The following is a 16,664-nucleotide window of genomic DNA, read 5'->3' on the forward strand; positions in this document are numbered from 1 at the left end:
TCCTCTGAACCTGCATCAATCAGAGAACAAATAGCCGCTTCAATTCCCAGAGTACACGTCGACCACCCTCTCATTCCACACAAAAAATATCAAACTTTTAAGCCTTCACCACAAAAATCACTCTCTGCTTCCTGTTGTACAGCCATCAGATCTGTGCATACATTCACAAGTTCATCAGCAAGGGCTTCAGATGACATATCTGCCATAAAACATATCACCTAGAATGGGAGCCTCTTCTCAGTTTGTCCAGTACCCTACTTTTCCTCCAATTTAATTAGGACATCTACTCAATCAGAAAAAAAGACACTCTTCTGGTATGCGTGCTCCCCTACACTCAACTCCCCGTGGATCGTAAAGACCGTAGTTTCCCTAGTTTTACTGCTGCACAGAGATAGGTTCTCAGCACTGCTCCCATTCTCCATAAATAAAATACCACTGTTTCTTCCAAATTCACCATTGGACCCCACTCAGTAGAGTGGACTGACTGGACGTGTCACCACCAACTTGAATGAATCCATAATGCAGTCAGCAAGTCGAGTGGGCAGGAGCCCGACAGGGAGCCACAAACAGATCACCCATCACAGTGGAAATCCTACTGAGTCGCCCCACAGAGCTCTAGGTGTCTTCTTTATAATATCAAGTTTCATTAGATTCCTGACTCCATTGGGAGAGTGATCAGGAAATGGACTGGGCTGGTTCAGAAGCTCCTGAACAGTACAGCCACTCTGGGATCTAGCCTGTGTTGGCAAATTACTTTTGTTTAGAGGGGTGGTGTTTGAGGCTGGGTATTGTTTGCCTGGGCTTTAATAGGAACTGGTGATTTCATATTGTAATGACAGTGTCATAGCTAGGATTTTGGGGATTAGGAATAATAGCTTTGTGAGTATCCATTACATGACTGTTTGCACCCATATTATGCAAGTGAATACAAGTATTTGCTGATTATATTTGCCAAAAAGTGATCATTAATTTATATTGATTATGGGGGCAGTTTGGGAGACCATTCAAAAAACCTTTAATTTGTGAGATGTTTTAAACTGTTTGAAGGTGTGCCCTATCCACAAATGTAGTACAGCACTTTGTGTTAAGGATTCTTTTATAATTATCAGCAATGTAATTATGTTTGTAAATGGTAAAGGTACAATTGTTCGGTTGGCAATACATTTTGAAGAAAATTGTCTAATATCCAATTGAACTGATTTTGATAGGGAAATCTGTTTTGTAACATTTATTTTTTGCTGTGCAATATTGCAACAATGTTGAATTTGTCAATTATCTTATTTTTGACAGAACATTTTGTTGGCTATCCCGTGGGGGGGGGGGGGGGGGGGTTAGCAGAAACAAGGTGTTAGCACCCTGTGGCTGCGACGATGAGTCTCCACAGGATCTGCTTCATATTACATTATTTTGTAAATTTTATGAAGTCCCTCGAAAAACTTTCATTGCCCTGATTTTAAAGAAGATGAGTTGTACACAGGCCCGCCCAGCTTTTATCTGTATACAGTTGTTGCATAATGAATGTATTTTTTTTGTTTTCAGCTTTTTGAAATCTGCTATGAAGGCTTAGTCCTGCCTTGATTAAATGTCAGCATTGTTCAGGGTCTATGCTACCCCAATAATCTATTTGCTCAAGAAAGAGGTCTGGGAACTCATTGTCTTTATTGCTTAAACTTTTCTATTGCGGGTTTATGGTACACATATTTAACTTTGCTCCCTAGGATTTGAATCAACAAGGAGTTCACTTTGTCTACTTCATTATTGGCAGATAATCTGGTTGTCCTAGACACAAGAACAACTCCGCCAGACCCATCCAATAAACAATTTAAATACATGAAGTATTATTCATGCGCAAGCATAGCAAGAACTGCTTCTCCCCTCAGCCGTATTGATTGACTTAAAAATACACCATTTTCACATATGCAGAAGCCAAAAAAACAGACATTTAGTACAGCCAATGCATTACTGAGGGAGGTTGGTGATGAGGTAGTCCCCAATTACAGTCCCCCTCAAATGAATTCCTCTGCTAGCACCCCTCCACAGCACAGTAGAGATACCACATTGATCTTTCACTAACCCCTATCTGATATTTTTGACCTTCCAAACATATTTTCCCCTATTTTTAAAAATAGACCTGTGATTACCAATTCCTCTGAAGTGGCTCCTATGAATACCTTGCCTAGGCTTACTGCTTTGGAAAAGAAGAATGCCTGTTCCATCCAAAAAGCTGCCCCCAAACTTGAATTCATAAACTAGTCTGACTTGTTGACCTTAGAAAACCATATTCCATGGAATGTCATAGAAAACTCCTCAACACTTATTTCATGGAACATTGCAGGGCTATGGGCCAAGCTAGATGATGTTGATTGGGGACTGACATAGACAACTTTGATCTCTGCATACTACAGGAAACATGAGCTACCACTGATGTCTTCAGGCAAGGATTTTCTTCATATAGTAGCCATACCCTCAATACTACAGCAGGCAGGCCGATTGGGGGGGGGGGGCTTATTATATGGTTAAGATTCTCGTTAAGCTGCATTGTAAAAAGACTAAATATTGACTCTCCTGATATACTAGATCCCAGCTTATTGCCCAAGAATAGGCCCTCTTACTTGTTAATAAATATATATAATAGAACCACTCTTTTTTCACAGGCATCCAATACTTTAAAATTTGTAAATGCATTTCTGGCAGGTCAGCCCCCTTCCCATCATATAATAATTGTGGGGGGAGACTTTAATGTGTGCTCCATGTCTAGATGTCATTGAGGAGGAGGATCGTTTGTAGGGCATACAATCCCTTATTTATTTATTTTTGAAACTTTTTTTATACCTCATATCGCGAAAGAGTAGATAAAAAGGTATTTGAGAGATTTGACGGTTTTTCCAAATTGTTGCCTTCACTGTCCCATATGTTTTCCAGCTGTTACTTGAAACCAGTCAATGTACTCCAATTTACCTTTATCCTGCACAATAATTCCAATGTTCCTGAGATGAGCTAGCTATATAGCTACTCGGCAGAGTTTCGATCTTGCCTGGCAATTATTGTCTCCGCTTTAATCATTGGTAAACAAAAGAAAAAGAAAAAAGAAAGAAAAAAGAAAAGAAAAGGAAACGGAAGAAGAAAAAAAAGAGAAAAACAAAGAGGAGGAAAAAGAAAAAGAAAAGAACTGGAGTGAAAAAAAGAGAGAGACAAAGGAATCTAGGTTATCAACTAGGGGTGGTAAAGTTTTCCCATATCGCCCAAAACAGCGATCTTTTGGTGCGTTTCCCTTCCCTGTCTAGTCTACACACTTTAATAGCAGACTTCAGCCAGTCCTCATGTGTTGGTGCTACTGGTTTCACCCAATTTATGCAAATCTCTCTTCTCGCTAACAATATCAGGAAATAAATTAGACTTTCTTTAAGTTTACTTAGCCTTAAGACATCTGTTCGGATCACAAAAATAATTAAAGGCGTACTTACAGTTATTGGTGTTTCCACTACCGCTGATAGTGTCTTACCAATCTCTTGCCAATAACACGTGAGGGCCGGGCATCGATGAAACATATGAATGTCATCCGCCTTATCTTCACCACATTTGCTGCATGCTTTTACTGGTGCACCTTTAAACTTCGATAATCTTTTTGGTGTCCAATACGCTCTATGAATTGAGAGCAGATGGTTTCTTTTTAAAGCTGTCGATTTCACACACGCCCAACATTTTTCCGAAGATTTTTTCCAAATCGCTTTCAAATCAATCTCTTCGTTAGGGAACTCTTTTCCCCAAATTTTGTCTGATATTGTTAGATCTTCATCTCCAGCCTCGATTAACGCCCAGTACCATTTTAACATTTTTTCTTCAAGGTTACCCTTATCTGTTGCTTCTTTTGGTATGGTATTAGCCCAGCTATTCAATTGATAATATTTAAACTTCGAAACCTTCCCTTCCGTTATTGTGTGTAGATGTTCCCAAGATATTAAGGAGTTTTCAAATAGAAGTTTCCCCATTTTTCAAATCCTAATTGTCTGAGTGGTCTAGATAATGAGTCCTTTAAGCACTCCGGTGTTCCAGGTGAGTCCCATATTGGGGCCATATTACTATAATATGGAATCTTCACTACGTTTCTAATCTGAGTCCACAATTTGACCGCATTATTTAGAATCTTCAGTTTTACTTTCTTAAAAAATTTCGGATGGCCAAATTTGAAAAGAAAATAATCTTCTCCATTTGTAAGATGTTGTAGGAAGTTTGGGTATACACAGTGTTTTCTTAGTAGGGTTCTGAAATTTTTAAACTGAAAAGCTCTAAAATATTCAAACACATCTGGGCTTGCTATGCCGCCTTGTTCTTTTTTTCTCCTGAGTTTGTTCCAAGCAATCCTTGTGCTTTTCTCCGACCCAATAAAGCTGGATATTTCTCCTTGTATTTTTTTAAGAGCTACTTTTTTAAACTCCAACGGAATGGCATTGAAAAGATACGTAAATTTAGGGATGATTGTCATTTTGACTGCGTTTGATTTACCTAAAAAGTTTAATGGTAAACCGGACCTGATTTTAAAAAGTCTTCTCATTTCTTTTACTACTATATTTAAATTTAGTTGTGGTATTTTCTCCAGGTCTTTGGTTAGCGTGATTCCTAGATATTTTATTTTATCCTTTGAGAAGGCTGGCTTTGAGTTGCTATTCCAACTCATTGCTTCTGTCTTGCTATTATTTATCAAGTATCCTGAGACCTTGCCGAAATTGGTCATTATTTCATTAATTGCTTTTTCTGAGGAGTTATAGTTATCCGTGAACACCATGAGGTCATCTGCATATAGTGCCACTTTCTTTGTCCAGTTCCGGTATTTAAATGGTGTTATTTGTCTATGATTTCTGATAGCACAAGCCAATGGTTCAATGTATAAATTGAAGAGCAGTGGAGATAAGGGGCAACCTTGCCTCGTGCCCCTCTGAATAGTAATATTGCCTGTCATGTTTCCATTCACTATTATTTTTGCTCTGGGGCTCATATAGATTTCCTTCACCATGTGACTAAACTTACTCCCTAGATTGTTTTTTTCTATAATGTTATTAAGAAAGGCCCAATTCACACGATCAAAGGCTTTCGCCGCATCGTACGTAATAACTGTAAGAGGTAATTGCTCCAAGATAGCTACATCAATCGCAGCTAATAATTCATGTGTAATTTCTTGAATTTGTCTGCCTTTTATGAAACCCTTCTGATCCCGATCAGTCAGTTTAGGCATTACTTTTGATAGTATTTTTGCTATTACGTTCATAAAAAATTTATAGTCACAATTAGGTAGTGATATTGGTCTATAGGACTCGCATAACTTTGGATTTTTCCCTGGTTTTAATATTAGGCTTATAGTTGCGTCATTCCATGAATCAGGGATATACAATCCCTTATTGTACCCACAGATTTCCCCACAATATGTGCTGCAGAATCCCTGGTGATAGACATTATGGTCACGTATGGCTGAAGACTAGGGAATGGACAATGTCCTTTAGACCAAGCTGCAAGGCCAACCTTTACCAGTGGGAATTATATTAGCCACATTTATTACATCTTGTTGGACATAAGAATATGGCATGAGGTATCAGACCTTGCAGTTTGCGTACGCCACAACAGTGACTGTTCCAATTTTATTACTCTGGGACAGGATGGCATGTACGATGCGAGGGGCTGTAGAAGATCCTGTTGTGATAAACTCAGTGGAGATCACCAGCAATAAACAAGCGGTTAAATGGGAGGTTTTGCTTAAGTCTGAGGATCTATTAGCTAATTTATACCAACTTATATTAAACAAAGTCACTTTACTATCCCAAAATGAGCTGACCCTGGTCAGATAGTTGTAGCTCATAAAGCCTTTTTCAGTAGATTAGGTCTACATTTTGTAAAACTGTGTAGGGGGAAAAAGAGCTCAAATCCTGTAAGGTCTAATGAATGGTTTGACCAATTGTGTAGACTTACCAAGGGCGTTCTTATTAAGGCCCTGAAGAGCAAGGACAGATCAACTATTATCATAGCCAAGAGGAAGTATGCTAGCAGCTTAAAAAAAAGAAAAGCTGCATGGGAAGAGGGAGTCTGAAAAAATATATTGCTGCTGCAAAGGCTAAGGACAGCAAACGCTTCTGGCAGTTGTTATCCCAAAATGGGTGATCAGATAAACCAGTGCCAGACTGCCACATTCAGCTAGAGAAATGGATTTTATATTTCGGGCCTCTACCAGACAAGCACCTTATTAGCTGATAGTGTGAGGACACATCAATAGCCCCTATGGACAATAGGTGGAAGATTATGAGAAATTCATGCTGGAAAAAAACACCTTAGCTATATTGGCGCGGAAGCCTGGGAAAGCCCCAGGACTTGGTAAAAGCTTGGTCGATCTATATAGAAGCGAACCGTAGATCTGGGCTTCAAATATAAATTCTGTGTCAAATGCCTTGAGGGCTGCGGGTCGGGTCCCTGATTCTGGGAAAGATGCTTTTATAGTGCCAATCCACAAAAAGGAAGAGAGGTTTCCCCGAGTAACTATAGACCCTTAGGTCTAATTGCTATCATCCAGAATTTTTTTAGCTCCCAGATACTTAATAGTTTATGGGATTGGATTGCACAAGTTAAGGTACTATTCCATCTACAGGTCGGCTTCAGGCACAAAATTAGCACAATAGACCAAATTACATGCTTTTTAGCCATTAAATGGAGGACTTTGGATTTGGAAATTAGGAGGTTATGCGTGGCCTTCGTGGATCTCTGATCCGCGTTTGACCTTGTTTCAAGGCCAAAACTATGGGAACCCTTGTGCAGGATAGGGGTCTCAACAGATTTATTGACCCTAATCTAGGCATTTTAACACCTTGAATGCTAAGGCAATTCCCGCTGTGCGCTGAGAAATGCAGGATCCCATTATTCATGACGAGCTCACCTTGTCATGAGCACAGCTCCAGTGTGCCTCATGACGAGCTAAGCTCGTCATGAGCATGGAAGGGGATATACAGATAATTTTTCCAGGGCTAGTTGGGGACCTGCGGGGGAATTGACTGACAAGATACCAATTCAGAGAGGAGTGCACCAGGGTACTGGCTCCCACACTCTTCCTCGTATACATCAATGAGTGTCTACCGCTTCTTTTCAATTGCGAGAATGACTCACCTAAGATTAAAAGCACAAAGACACCATGTCTGTTATGTGCTGACTAATGAATTGTGGTAAATAAAATTACTGGGACTATTTTTCTATACATTAAATGACAATAAGGATAGCTCAATAAAATGAGAGGCAGAGTCCGTGGTATCTGAGTCATACGGGCTTTAATTAAGTGGCTCGAGACACTGGACATCGGGTTCCATCACCACTAAGGTTCAGGAAGGGATATTCAACGTTTTATTAACATCACACATTATATATAGTAAAACTGTATAATTGAAATGAATACAGTAGGCGTAACAAGTGAAAAGAGAGAGAGATAAGAACACATGGGCGCAAAAGAAGGCGTGTAAGGAGGCGTATACGTAGGCGTGCACTTGATGAGTCAGAGAAGTGTCACAAGTGGGTGGATGCTTAGAGAAAGTTTGCAGGGTCAGCAGAAACCTTTACCACATATGCGCGCGCAACTGAGCATGACGTGGTGTAGACGTGTAACTGGGGAGAGCTGGGGGCTTGACTTTAGCACTAGTAGAGGAGACTGGTGTCTGCGATGTCAGAACGACCTGCACCTATAGCATATCTAGTATCTTGTGTTTAGAGGATGTATTATCTGAAGTAAAAGGTCTCTCGGGCAGAGGCCGTTCAATACTGAATGCTAGTGCGTGCATATGGTTCCTCATGCAATGCGCGGGGGCCATGGGCCTACCATGGCAACGGGTTCAGTAAATTACTTGCAAGGAGACAGGAAGGCAGGGCCCTTTGCTCTGCAGCCGGAAATATGTTTACCTATTTCATTAGACTGGAATGTGTTTTTGCGGAGGCTGAACAGATAACTGTAGGCAAAATACCGTCTTGGCAGGCAGGCCAGGCCGAGCCTGGCACCGCTCGGCTGGGCAGGAAGTAAAGTAGAGGTCAGGGATGCATACCTAAACTGCAGCTTTCTGAGACAGAAGAGACTCGGAGCCTCGATTCAGGGCCTGGCTCGACTTGGAGAAAAAAGCCAGAAAAACGTGGAGAACGTGTGCTTTGCGATATTTAAAAGTGTACCATGTAAATGCATTGGAAACGTAGGCCTTAATGCGGAATCAGTACTTTATACATGGAGGGTTCACTAACTGACATGCTAACATTGGACGGAAATGCAGAGGCATTATCATAGCAGGTACGGGAAGGGAATTACAGGACATACATGGGGCACGGGTGCATGGATAGGGTGCGAGTGGGGGTCACATTGACTACCTAAAAATTTCTATTTCCTCATTCCCTCCTTGGCCCCTACTTCACCCTTTAGGATATGTCTATTTTCATGAGACCATCTATTTATTCGTATAACATCATTTGCTCATCTTTTTTCATTCGGGAACGGGAACGTGAATGTGGACGTGGACGGGGAATACAAGCAGTGGCGCACAAGCCGCAAATCGCTGGCCCACATTGCAGACAGAGACAACAACTGAGTAATATAAGCAGTACTATTCCTAGGAAAGACAACACTTTCCATCCCCAGGCGGATAGCACACTCCAGAGCCAACCGGACCAAGTCCAGGTGCCAGGATTCTGGTGTATCTGGTGAGCTATTTGATGAAGCCTTGTTATTGCTTTATACACTGATGGCGCGTTATTAGGAATAAACACGCAACAACTGGATCCGATCACTCTACAAGCCCCGCCCCTATCGGCCAGGATGACGTCAAGAACAAGGCGGTTTTGAAGAACAACAAGTCTCATAGCAGACTGCTCTTCGGTCAAGTTACCTAAGGCAGAAGTAGTCTCATTCACTACTGCTTCCAAAGTTCTGGTTAATCTACGTATTAATTTACTATTTTGAATGGGGCCTATGAAGAAAAAGAATCCTTTATTGAAATCGGTATATTGCTCCAATGTTGTTTCAGTCTGATCGACAATCGGGGACTCGATCTCCCTTCTATGTCTTATATGTACGAGGTGTGAATTTCGATGATAATCGGATGGGGCTAGAAAAACAGGTGGTAATAGGAACGCGATGTAACACATTCCATCCCAATCCAGGGGCAGATATACATAAGCTGTCTGACCACAAATGAAATAGGAATGGCGAGAAGCTTTGAAAGTAGACTGTCCTTTATCGCTGAATTCGACCACAGTATTACAATCACTGTGTCCCAGATGTACTGAACCATTCTTTTTAACGCATAATTCGCCTTTCACTGGTAAAACTGTTATAAACGGCAAGTTCGAATTAGTCTCTGACTGGACGTTCAGAATCATGAGGTTGAGGGAAAAATTGCCTAATTCATACACTTCATTCTCTAGATCGGTCCCTTTCCTTTGGGGATGACCGTCTGCGTCTGGAAAACATGCTTTATTCCTGACTGTATTCAGGTTCCCCATATCCAATTGCCCTGGGAAACTTTGGACTTACTGTCTAAGGAGGACATTAAAGCAAACCATGCTCCGCACGAACCATTATGTGTAAACGGGTAGGGAAAGAGGGGCAGAGCTCCCTTGTATTTCTGATAAGGTGGGAGTCGGCCGCATACCCAGCAATTTGTGGCATTGCTGGTCTGGTGAGTATGGTGTAACATACGAATGAAAGTGTTGTTGCGCATTGCTAATCGATAGGATAGTTCGTGAAGGGGCAGGTCACTGAAAGTGTGCTCTACGGTGTCATTAAAGGAAGAATGTACATGGAACCAAGAGGAGGAAAGAAAACATGTAGCATCAAGCTTATACATATAATCGATATACTCAGAACAAACATAATAATCAAAGTGATGATGCATCTACTGTGCAGGTTTTTGCAATATTTTTCTCTCTTTTCGATTCGCCTATCTCTCTGACTATTTGGGTCTATCTTATACATGTCAGGAACCTGTCTAATCGCTTCACCCGAGAGGGACTTAAACAATTAAACGCTGCCTGACTTACTAGACCGTAATTTGCTTCTATACTCCTGTTGCGGAGTTTTTTCTAACAAGGGGAGCTTAGTGTCAGTATCAGAATCAGGGCAGTCCTTGGGAAATGTCTCTGGACACAGTCTGGAATGAAGCCAGCCTTTCCTTCCCTCGACTTTTACAGCGGTCCTCGTGGTCATCAACACCAGCTTCGGCTCCCGCCACCTGGGCTCCAGAGGACTTGAGCGGTCAAAGTTCCTTATACAAACAAAATCACCCGGAACGATTTCATGCAGTTTCACTTGGGTGTTGTCCGGGAAAACAGCTGCGACCTGTGAACGACAAGAGAGTAGTGCAGACATCAAGGAAGCCAGGTTATCTGTGAGCATATTACTATAAACATCGGTGATCTTGCGCGGCATAGGCGTACCCCACATATTTGGTGGCCTGCCGAACACTACCTCATAAGGAGATAGTCCGGTTCTGGAATGAGCTACCATACGCATGTAAAAGAGGGCAACCGGCAGGGCTACCATCCAATCTACACCTTTTTCTGCACAGACCTTCGCTAATTGTGTTTTCAGAGTCTGATTATGTCTCTCAACGAGACCAGCTGCTTCAGGGTGTCATACGCAGTGAAATTTCCACTGGTACCCTAACAGGAGAGATACCTGTTTCATCAGTTCGGACGAGAATGGCTGTCCATTATCTGAGTACACGACACGGGGCAAGCCGTATCGCGGGAAGAATTCACGGACCAACTGTTTGGCAGTGGTCACGGCAGTGTAATCTGGGACTGGGTACGCTTCGGTCCATCTGGATAGGGCACATACAACTACGAGGACATACTTGAATCCTCGACATCTGTCCATCTGAATATAATCCATCTGGACGACTTCGAAAGGGTGGTCAGGAGGATGGAATCCACCTTGTTCCACGGGAATGCCTTTGCCTGGATTGAACTGACAACAGATCATGCAGGTACGCACTTTCTGTTTTGCTGCTGCACGTAAATGCTTGTTGGACCAAATATTCTGTATACTGTCTAACATGGCTTTTTCTCCTAAGTGTGCTGGACTATGTGCTGTGTTTATGATAACTTGAACCATAGAGTCGGGGAGAAACCATGTGGCCTTTCCCTTCGTCATCCATCCCTGATCTGTCTGGACCCCTCCTTGTTCAGTCCATTTCTTGATTTCATCTGGAGTGGCATGTGTCTGTATGTCGAGTACATCTTGTGTGGGATCCTTAACTGTCATACAATGTGTCTGTGATGATACTTCAGTCTTTGTCGGGTCAGTCGGTATGTCTGTTTGAGTCTGAGCTGTGAGTTTAGCTGTTCGATCTGCCAGGTCGTTACCCTGGGAAATGGTGTCAGTAACTTTCGTATGTGATTTGCACTTCATGATAGCAATGGATGTAGGTAAGTGTATTGCATCTAACAGAGCTTGAATGAGGGGACCATGTTGTATCTTGGCGCCGTGAGAAGTCAAAAAACCTCTTTCTTGCCAGAGAACACCGAAGTCGTGAACAACTCCGAATGCGTACTGTGAATCTGTGTATATGTTTACTTTCAGGTTCTTGGCTCGTATGCAGGCTTGGGTCAGAGCGATGAGCTCTGCTGCTTGGGCTGACAATGTGTCAATACGATGTGTTTCTATGACTTCAGTTTCAGTGGTCACTGCATATGTGGCCACTAACTCTCCTGTGCTTGTTCTCATACATGAACCATCCACATAAAGTGTCAGGTCTGGGTCGGGCAATGCAATGTCTGTCAAGTCTTGTCTTGGTTTTGTTACAGTATTAATGACTTCCACACAGTCATGTGGTGTAGGGTCAGTTGTGCTCGAGGGTAACAATGTGGCAGGGTTTAAAATGTTGCAACGTCTGATCTCTATGTGTGGCTGAAACAGTGTCAATTCATATCCTGTCAGTCGTGCTATGGTCAGGTGTTGTGTCTGGGTTCGGTTCAGGAGAACTTCCACGGAGTGTGGAACCTGTACTGTCAGGGGATGTCCTTACACTATTGAGTCACTTTGTCTGATTGCTAGGGCTGTGGCTGCAACTGATTTCAGGCACGCAGGCAGCGCCTGGGCTACTGGATCCAATGTACTAGAAAAATAAGCACAAGGCTTGTGTTTTCCTGCTTGATCTTGTGTAAGAACAGATAATGCTGTGCCATCGCGTTCAGTGACAAAAAGTGTAAAAGGTTTGCTGTAACATGGTGTCGCTAAAACAGGTGCTTGACATAGGGCTTTCTTCAATTCGTCAAAGGCAAGTGTATGTTCCTGAGTCCAAGGGAGGACAGTCGAAGTCGCTGCCTCCTGTGTTGTCAACTGTATGAGTGGTTTGGCTAGATATGCATACTGAGGAATCCATTGTCTGCAGTAAGAAGTGAGGCCAATGAAGGCCCGTACTTCCTTTTGTGTCTTGGTCTGTGGAAGATGTGCAATTAACTGGATGCGGTCTGGTGTCAGCTGTCTACCCCACTTGGACAGCAAGTGCCCAAGATAAACCACTTGCTGGGCACAGAATTGCAGCTTCGAAGGGGACACTTTATGCCCCTTTTTGGCCGAGAAATACAAGACTGTCAGTGATGCACGTTCGCAGTCACGTTCGGTCCGTGCTGTAATCAATAGATCGTCAACATACTGGAGTAGGGCAGTGTCAGTAGGCATGTGAATACTGTCTAGTTGTCGTTTCAGAGCTTGACTATAAATGTTATGTTATGTTATGTTATGAGAATTTGTATAGCGCGCGGCTGCCCCAGCCAAGGGGCGTCCCGGCGCTGCGAACTGACCAGGGTGCAAAGTGAAGGTGCACAAAGAAAACGGATTATTGGAAAAGATGGGTTTTGATGGCTTTCCTAAAGGCTAAAAGATCATGCATCCCCCGTATGGTTACAGGCAGGCTATTCCATAGCTTGGCAGCAAGGAGGCTGAAAGAGCGTCCCCCAACTCTAGCAAGTCTGGTGTGAGGGATGGTCACTAGATGTTGTCCCTCTGAGCGGAGAGATCTGCTAGGTGTATACTCAGACAGGAGGGGGCTCAGCAGTGGGGGAGAGGCGGTTTTAAGGATCTTGAAGGCTAAACATAGGGCCTTAAACTGGATCCTTCTTCCCACCGGGAGCCAATGCAGTTTCCTTAAAGTTCCTGAAACAGAAGAGTGGCGAGGTAGGCCGACCAGAGCTCTGGCAGCCGCATTCTGGACTCTCTGCAGTCTGGTGGTTTCGGCCAGGTTCGCTCCCAAAAGGAGAGAGCTGGCATAGTCCAGTCTGGAAAGGATCATCGCCTGGACGATGAGCTGGCGGGTGCGGCAGTCAAAGAACTTCAGGATAGGCCTGATGTTGCGTAACATGCCGAAGCACGTGGCGGCCACTTTCTTGGTGTGGATGGTGTATTTTAGAGCCGAGTCGATCCAGACACCTAGATTTTTAACACAGTCTTTTGGCTTGGGGGGCGAGCCCAGAATGTCAGGCCACCAGTTATCTCCCCAGGAAGCGGTGTTTTTTCCCAAGAGGAGAATCTCGGTTTTACCGGCGTTTAGTTGGAGAAAGTTCGCCGTCATCCAGTTGGTGATGTCGATGAGTGTCTGTTTAAAATGACGGGCTTCCAGACCACTGTTGTTATTCAAAGACACCACCAACTGGGTATCGTCAGCATATGATACCAAAGCCATTCCATTCCTTCTGGCCACCTCCGCTAACGGGCGGACATAGACATTGAACAGGGTAGGGCTAAGGGACGAGCCCTGCGGCACTCCCTGTCCGATGCTGTGCTCCTTCGAGATGTAAGGGGGGGTGGAGACTCTGAAAGCCCTGTTAGACAGGAAGTCTCTAAACCACCCCAGGGCTGCCCCTGTGACTCCGATTTCCTCCAGTCTCATCAGGAGGACCTCATGTGACACCGTATCAAAGGCAGCACTGAGGTCCAATAGGACCAGTGCTGCAGTACCGCCGGCGTCAAGAATGGAACGGAGGTCCTCCGAAACACTGAGCAAGGCTGTCTCGGTGCTATGACCAGCTCTAAACCCGTGTTGGGAGTCGTCCAGAATGTTATTGGTCAGGAGGAAGTTGGACAAGATGTTATTGACGTGTGCCTCGGCCACTTTAGCAGGCCAAGGGAGCAGGGAGATCGGCCTAAAGTTCTCCGGGAGTGAGGGATCCAAGGTGGGTTTTTTTAGAATGGGGGAAACCCATGCCTGCTTCCACTTGATAGGGACACTGGCAGTGGAGAGTGACCGATTGATGATATCACGAACGTGGTCTGTGATGAGTGCATGAGCGTCACAGAAGAGGTCAGGCTTTAAGGGATCTGCCGGAGACCCGGATTTAATCTTTCTACAAATTTTAGAGAAAGTATCACGGTCAAGTGTAGGAAAGGAGCTGAGGGAAGGCCTAGTAGGATCAAAGGTGACCGGTAACTGAGGGTCTTTGGGGAAGGTGTCGTATATCTTCTTGATTTTATCTGTGAAGAAATTAGCCATGTTGTTACAGAGGTCGGGCGAAGTAGTAATGGCATTGACAGTTTTTTTTGCCGTGAGGTCTTTCAGAATTTTAAAAACCGATTTTGAGGTATTAGAGCTGTTGTTGATTTCACTGGCATAGTAAGCCGCTCTCACTCTGCAGACTTTACGGTGGTAGGATTTTTGGAGCAGGACATATTCTTGTTTAAGGCTGGCATCATAACTTTTCCTCCAACGTCTCTCTGCCTTCTTACATTCCTTTTTCAAATACTAGGACTTTCCGTGAACCCTTGAGAAGCACGTGCAAATTTGAAGCTTCGGCCATTTAAACAGAATCCGAAAAGATACTGGCTTTCCGGATGGATGGGGACACTAAAGAAGGCGTTCTTGAGATCGATTACAGTGAAGAACGCAGCTTCGGAATCAATGGTAGTCAATAAGGAAGAAATGTCTGGGACCACTGGGTATTGGGGTATTATGCATTTGTTTAATTCTCGAAGGTCGATCACCAGTCTGTAGACCGGTGGTGCATTTGGGTCAGTTCGTTTAAGAATCGGAATGATTGGAGAATTACATACATTGGAGTCGGTTTCTACAACCACTCCTTGTGCAATCAGGTCGTCAACAATTTTCAGTAAGGCAACTATAGCATCAGGTGGTAATTTGTATTGTCGGATTCGTGGCAGTACAACTCCTTGCTTGAGTGTAACACAATATGGTGTAATGTGCATACAACCTACATCAGTCGGACCTTGTGCCCATAAATGCTGTGGTACATTCTGCAATCTTCGATCAAAATCTCTCAACACATAATGTCCTTTAAAATCACGTAAAAACAATCTCACTCCTTCCGGAGAACAACATATCACTGCTCCTAGTGCTTTCAACGTTTTTATACCAAGCAGATTTTCAGGACATGATTTTGTAAGTAACAAGTCTGTAGTACGGGACAATGGACCAACTTCTAGGGAAACTGGTTTTGACACTTCGTTAACAATAGGCTTTCCTGAAAATCCCAGGGAAACATTCTGTGAGCCCGAGAGGGGTGCCCCTGGAACCTCGTCATGACTGATGGTAGTTCTGCTCGCCCCTGTGTCAATCAAAAATGTTCTGTCTTTCCCTAATACCTGACTATGTACATAGGGACCCTCTTGATCTACAGGAACCTCGATAAGGGGCAAGCCAACCTCCCTCTCTAGGCTGTTTCATGAGTACTGCTGATAATCTGGGTAGTCTGACTGTGCATACTGGTACATTTGTTGCGTGACATGTTGTGTGGCAGCAATGGGTTGGGGTTGGGGTACAGCTACTGTCTGTTGTGCATTCTGTGGAGGTTGCGTGTTCTGCGTAATATTTTGTGGAACATGTTCTTGTCTAGGTGGACGCGGTCTTTCTTTCGTCTTGCCTGTAGCGATATTGTGTCTCAGAACTGCACACTTGTTTATATAGTGACCTGGCTGTTTACAGTAATTGCAGTTCCCTTTAACAGGAGCTGCAGAATGACCGGGCGGTGCCATACCCCTCTTCTGACCATCAGCTGGGACAGACTGAGCAACTAGTACTTTCATTTTCGTGTCCTTTATACGTCTCTGTTCGTGTTCGTGTTCCTCTCTAATTCGGTTGTGATGGTACTGTAACATTTGTAACATTTGGGAAGGGCTATTTGCTTGCCATGTACTCTCAACTTTCAGTACTCTATTTTTAACTTGTGGTAAGGAATTCTCTACTAATTTGGTCACAAAAAGATGTGGATATGATTCACTACTTGTTTTCAGGCCGCTATTAATAATGAAACATTTCTCGAATCTGGAATAAAACTCACTAGTGTCTTCGTCTTGTTTCTGTTTGCAGGCTGAGATTGCATCCCAGTCCTCCTTTTTAGTAGCTAGTAATCTTGGCAAAACTTGTATTAACAACTCGGGCAATGCTCTGGCTTTTTCCCCAAGACCAGTACCAGGGACTCGTGTATTGTCTTCGTTTTCTAATTCTGCCCAGTCAATCTTTTTCTCTCCCACCTCCCACTCTTTTTCTTTAAGTTTTTCGTAAATGCTGGCTGGCAACAGTACCTTTAACATTTTAATAATATCGGGATACGTATACTCCCCCATGCGGAGCATATCTTTTAATTCACGGTGGAACCCTGCTGGATCTTTATCGTGACAGGGCACTAATTTTTTAATTTCCAATAGTTCG

The sequence above is a fragment of the Lissotriton vulgaris genome, chromosome 8 (genome assembly GCF_964263255.1).
Source record: "Lissotriton vulgaris chromosome 8, aLisVul1.2, whole genome shotgun sequence".
Classification (NCBI taxonomy): domain Eukaryota; kingdom Metazoa; phylum Chordata; class Amphibia; order Caudata; family Salamandridae; genus Lissotriton; species Lissotriton vulgaris.